The sequence below is a fragment of the Sciurus vulgaris genome (genome assembly GCF_902686455.1).
Source record: "Sciurus vulgaris genome assembly, contig: HiC_scaffold_173_arrow_ctg1, whole genome shotgun sequence".
Taxonomy (NCBI): Eukaryota; Metazoa; Chordata; class Mammalia; order Rodentia; family Sciuridae; genus Sciurus; species Sciurus vulgaris.
Window position 1 is genome coordinate 439,570 of NW_027632880.1, and position 5,844 is coordinate 445,413.

The 5,844-nt window shown below is 36.2% G+C and overlaps 1 pseudogene across 1 annotated transcript; it reads right to left on the reverse strand.

Moving 5' to 3' along the window:
* Nucleotides 1–3,248: 3,248 nt before the first annotated feature.
* LOC306652286 (GTPase KRas-like) lies at nt 3,249–5,255 on the reverse strand (annotated as a pseudogene). Its single transcript has one exon. The product of its transcript is annotated as a GTPase KRas-like (transcript).
* Nucleotides 5,256–5,844: the final 589 nt, after the last annotated feature.

The window sequence follows — 5,844 nt, forward strand, 5'->3', positions numbered from 1 at the left end:
AAAAGTAAGCTTTATGAATAAATTTCAAAGTTTTCACTGTAGGAAGGTTTTAGTTATTAAAACAATGGAATGTATCATTGTTACCAGGATAATCCTAGATGTACATTTGAGCACTACCTTTATTAAGTTCTCCTTCCACTGGATAGGGTCCTGTCTGTTCACAATAGGTTTAAAAATTGCTACTTAATCACCAATGGACCAGGCAGTAAAGACATGATGTTCAAAGGATCAAGAAGAAACTGCTACAGCAACTAGCTGAAAATTAGCTGTCGTGTCCAATCCCATTATGGTATCTGTCAGATTATTTTGAGCCTGGGGGGAAGAGACAACTTTTATGTACCTTAATTGGCAAACTTCATGGAGACATCCATAGCAGCAATAAAATTTGAGACTAGGGGAATTAAAGTACTTAAAAAAGATGATTCAATTCATGTAGCATGTGGAAGAGTAGACAGGCAAAATGTCATTAATATGGGAGAATGGATATTCAAATATACACTTCACCTCTTGTACAATTTTGCCCTGGCACTGAATACAGGTAACAAGTTACAGATTGTGCTGAGCTTGACAAATAGGTATATCTTTATGTAAACAATGTAAATTACATAGATGTAAAGCCTTTGAAATAACTTCTTTAAACATGGACAGTGACCTGCCCAAAATTAGAGTTCTAAAAGACATTTATCTAGAATCTAACACGTTTTTCCTCCTAGTCTATTGATATTTTCATCTCACCACACCATCTCACTTTAAATATTTTAAATTAAGTAACACTTCAAATGCACTGTAAGAACTGGACTTTATTATTTTTGTATTTTCAAAGCATTAGATAATCTTTTTTTCAGTTTCTTAGCCCATTTATTTATTTATTTATTTTTTATTGTAAACAAATGGGATACATGTTTCTCTGTTTGTACATGGTGTAAAGGCATACCATTTGTGTAATCATAAATTTACATAGAGTAATGTTGTTTGATTCATTCTGTTACTTTTTTCCTTCCCCCCACCCCTCCCACCCCTCTTTACCCTCTATACAGTACTTCCTTCCTCCATACTTGCCCCCCTCACTAACCCTAACTATAACCCTAACACTAACCCTTCCCTCCCCCCCATTATGTGTCATCCTCCACTTATTAGCGATATCATTCGTCCTTTGGCTATTTGAGATTGGCTTATCTCACTTAGCATATTCTCCAATTTCATCCATTTGCCTGCAAATGCCATAATTTTATCATTCTTTATGGCTGAGTAATATTCCATTGTATATATATACCACAGTTTCTTTATCCACTCATCAATTGAAGGGCATCTAGGTTGGTTCCACAGTCTGGCTATTGTGAATTGAGCAGCTATGAACATTGATGTGGCTGTATCTCTGTAGTATGCTGATTTTAAATCCTTTGGGTATAGGCCAAGGAGTGGGATAACTGGGTCAAATGGAGGGTCCATTCCAAGTTTTCTAAGGAATCTCCACACTGCTTTCCAGAGTGGCTGCACTAATTTGCAGCCCCACCAGCAATGTATGAGTGTACCTTTCTCCCCACATCCTCGCCAACACCTGTTGTTGCTCGTATTCTTGATAATCGCCATTCTAATTGGGGTGAGATGGAATCTTAGGGTGGTTTTGATTTGCATTTCTCTTATTACTAGAGATGTTGAACATTTTTCCATATGTTTGTTGATTGCTTGTAGATCTTCATCTGTGAAGTGTCTATTCATTTCCTTAGCCCATTTGTTGAATGGATTATTTGAATTCTTGGAGTAGAGTTTTTTGAGTTCTTTATAGATTCTGGAGATTAGTGCTCTACCTGAAGTATGATTGGCAAAGATATTCTCCCACTCTGTAGGTTCTCTCTTCACATTGCAGATAGTTTCCTTTGCTGAGAGAAAGCTTTTTAGTTTGAATCTATCCCAGTTATTGATTCTTGCTTTTATTTCTTGTGCTATGGGAGTCTTGTTAAGGAAGTCTGGTCCTAGGCCAACATGTTGAAGATCTGGACCTACTTTTTCTTCTATAATCTGCAGGGTCTCTGGTCTGATTCCAAGGTCCTTAATCCATTTTGAGTTTAGTTTCGTGCATGGTGAGAGATATGGGTTTAGTTTCATTCTGCTGCATATGGATTTCCAATTCTCCCAGCACAATTTGTTGAAGAGGCTATCTTTTCTCCATTGCATATTTTTGGCACCTTTGTCTAGTATGAGAAAATTGTATTTATTTGGGTTTGTGTCCGTGTCCTCTATTCTGTACCATTGATCTACCTTTCTATTTTGGTACCAATACCATGCCATTTTTGTTACTATTGCTTTGTAGTAGAGTTGAAGATCTGGTATTGAAATACCCCCTGTTTCACTCTTCCTGCTAAGGATTGCTTTAGCTATTCTGGGTTTCTTATTCTTCCAGATGAATTTCATAATTGCTTGCTCTATTTCTGTAAGGTACGTCATTGGGATTTTAATTGGAATTGCATTGAATTTGTATAGCACTTTAGGTAGTATGGCCATTTTGACAATATTAATTCTTCCTATCCAAGAACATGGAAGATCTTTCCATCTTCTAAGGTGTTCTTTAATTTCTTTCTTTAGTGTTGTATAGTTCTCATTGTAGAGGTCTTTCACCTCTTTTGTGCGATTGATTCCCAAGTATTTTATTTTTTTCGAGGCTATTGTGAATGGGGTAGTTTTCCTAATTTCTCTTTCTGAAGGTTCATCACTTATGTATAAAAATGCGTTGGATTTATGGGCATTGATCTTGTAACCTGCTACTTTACTGAATTCACTTATGAGTTCTAAGAGTTTTCTGGTGGAATTTCCAGGTTCCTCTAAATATATAATCATGTCATCAGCAAACAGGGATAGTTTGAGTTCTTCTTTTCCAATTCGTATCCCTTTAATTTCTTTGGTTTGTCTAATTGCTCTGGCCAGAGTCTCAAGAACGATGTTGAAGAGAAGTGGTGAAAGAGGGCATCCCTGCCTTGTTCCAGTTTTTAGGGAGAATGCTTTCAGTTTTTCACCATTTAGAATGATATTAGCCATGGGCTTAGCATAAATGGCCTTTACAATGTTAAGGAATGTTCCCACTACCCCAATTTCTTCTAGTGCTTTGAGTATGAAGGAATGCTCTATTTTATCAAATGCTTTTTCTGCATCTATTGAAATAATCATGTGATTCTTGACTTTAAGTCTATTAATATGGTGAATTATGTTTATTGATTTCCTGATGTTGAACCAACCTTGCATCCCTGAGATAATCTTAAATATGGATCAGACTTGAAAAGCATTTATGAAATGTTACTTTAGCCAGGGTTAAAAGAACTATAAAAGTAGAGAGTTTGAAACTTTAATTCATTGCTGAAAAAAAAAAGAAAAAAAAAAAAAAAAAAAAGGAATGTCCTGGCACACTCCCACCCCCCAAATTATAACTTTTAAGTCCATATTTAAAAGTAATTAAAAAAATAAATGTGATGCTCTTGATCTGTCAGTAGGACCATCACACAGTGAGAATGCATCTTGTTGAGCTATCCAAAGTCTCCTGGTCTCCATTTTGACCAACCAATGCATGACAATGCCTCATGACCATGCGGATACAGGTCCATGCTATGAAACTCTCAATGAAGCTTGGTCTCTTCAACACCTACTAAGCTAAAACTCGCTCAAATAATCTTTAATATCACTACCAGTACTAAAACTATTTTCAAAGATTGAGGTTCAAGAAAGATTCACAGTTAAGAAAAAATCTGACACAGGGAGACTATATTTAATTCCTATGAGAAGTTTTATACATATTAAAATTGTTTCAATTATTATAAAAATTTAGTAGCATATAAATATAGCCCCCAAATGGTTGCTATAATCCCCATTTCACTGGATTTGCCTTAACAGGAAAAGCTAGGAGTCTTACAGTTAATTTATCTAATGTGGAATGTCAATGGCCTTTTAATATTTTCCATTATCTTACTTTTTTTTCTATTTTTTCCTTTTTATAGAAAAAATATAATATTTTTAGGATAATGACCATGACTAATAGCAGTGGAAAGGGAGAGAAAGCCTTTGTGAACAGTATCTGTTTACATTCATGAAGGATGACAAACTATAAGACATAATGTCTAGATGGTAAATTGAAAGGAAGCCCATAAACTTGTGATCCTTCAATGTTTTAGTAAAACCAATTATAAAATCACAACTGAAGTTATAATTACTAATTAATCCATTTATGTAATTAGATAAAGTACAAAATAGGGATGATTCAAAAGTTCATTAAGCTCTTTCATACTAACGTTCACAATTGGTAAGAAAAATAGGATTAATCAAATTGCATGCGCCAAAAACCCCAAGATGTAAATCTCAGGTATTCAGTTTCTTTTTCACAGGCATTGCTAGTTCAAAAACCAAAACTCAGGGAATACTGGCACTTAGAGGGGAAAAAAAGTTTCCACTGTCATTTTAAAATAAGCATTTAAGATAAAAGCTAAGTTTGCATGGAACAAAAAAAAATTAAGTAATGCTAAAACAAATGCTAATAATTTAGTGTAATGTACAAAAATTACCACTTAAGTATGCCTTAAGAAAAAAGTACAAATTTTATTTACATAATTATACACTTTGTCTTTGACTTCTTTTTCTTCTTTTTACTGTCTTTGCTCATCTTTTCTTTATGTTTTTGAATTTCTCAGACTAACATATAGAAGGCATCATCAACACCCTGTCTTGTCTTTGCTCATGTTTCAATAAAAGGAATTCCATAACTTCTTGCTAAGTCCTGAGCCTGCTTTGTGTCTACTGTTCTAGAAGGCAAATCACATTTATTTCCTACTAGGACCATAGGTACATCTTCAGAGTCTTTAACTCTTTTAATTTGCTCTCTATAATGGTGAATATCTTCAAATGATTTAGTATTATTTATGGCAAATACACAAAGAAAGCCCTCCCCAGTCCTCATGTACTGGTCCCTCATCGCACTGTACTCCTCTTGACCTGCTGTGTCGAGAATATCCAAGAGACAGGTTTCTCCATCAATTACTACTTGTTTCCTGTAGGAATCCTCTATTGTAGGATATTCATCCACGAAGTGATTCTGAATTAGCTGTATCGTCAAGGCACTCTTGCCTACGCCACCAGCTCCAACTACCACAAGTTTATATTCAGTCATTTTCAGCAGGCCTGAGAGCCGCCGAGCCTCTGGTCCCTGCCGCCGCCTTCAATGCCCGCGCCACGCTCGCTCCCAGTCTGAAATGGCTGGGGTCCGGAGTACTGGCCGAGCAGCCTCCACTGCCGCCACCACCACCACGCTGCTTCAGCCGCCGCAGCCGCCGCCTCGGGAAAATTTTTTAAAAGAAAAACAAGGAGAAACAAGACTCAGATGATTGCAGAAAAAAACACAAATACTGTGCAGACTCCATAGGTTCAGGATCTCATTAGGGATTTTAAAAATCCAGAGCTGACATTCAGTTGTGCAGTTTGCAGAGACTCCACATTTCTTATGTCCTTTTTGTTGGATGGTGGGTGAGCAAGAGGGTGAAAAAAGGCATGTTTTTCTGTTAATTGTCTACCTCCCAAAGTCTACAAATATTGACTTGAATATTCTCCCCCTGCTCCTCCTCCTCCTTCTTCTTCTTCACTTCTTCTAAGCTTCTAGGAGAAGAGCTACAAGAGGTTAAGGAAATGGCTTTTAATTTTTTCTCTCCATCTACATATTATTTATCTCTATTTCTCTAATCCCCTTTGCTTCTGCAGTAGGATCTCAAAAGCTAATGACCCAGATGGAAGCAGACTTAGAAACCAGGTCTTCCACCTTGAATTTTACCCAATAAAATTACTAAATAAAGGTAATTCTTCTTTTCCTACACA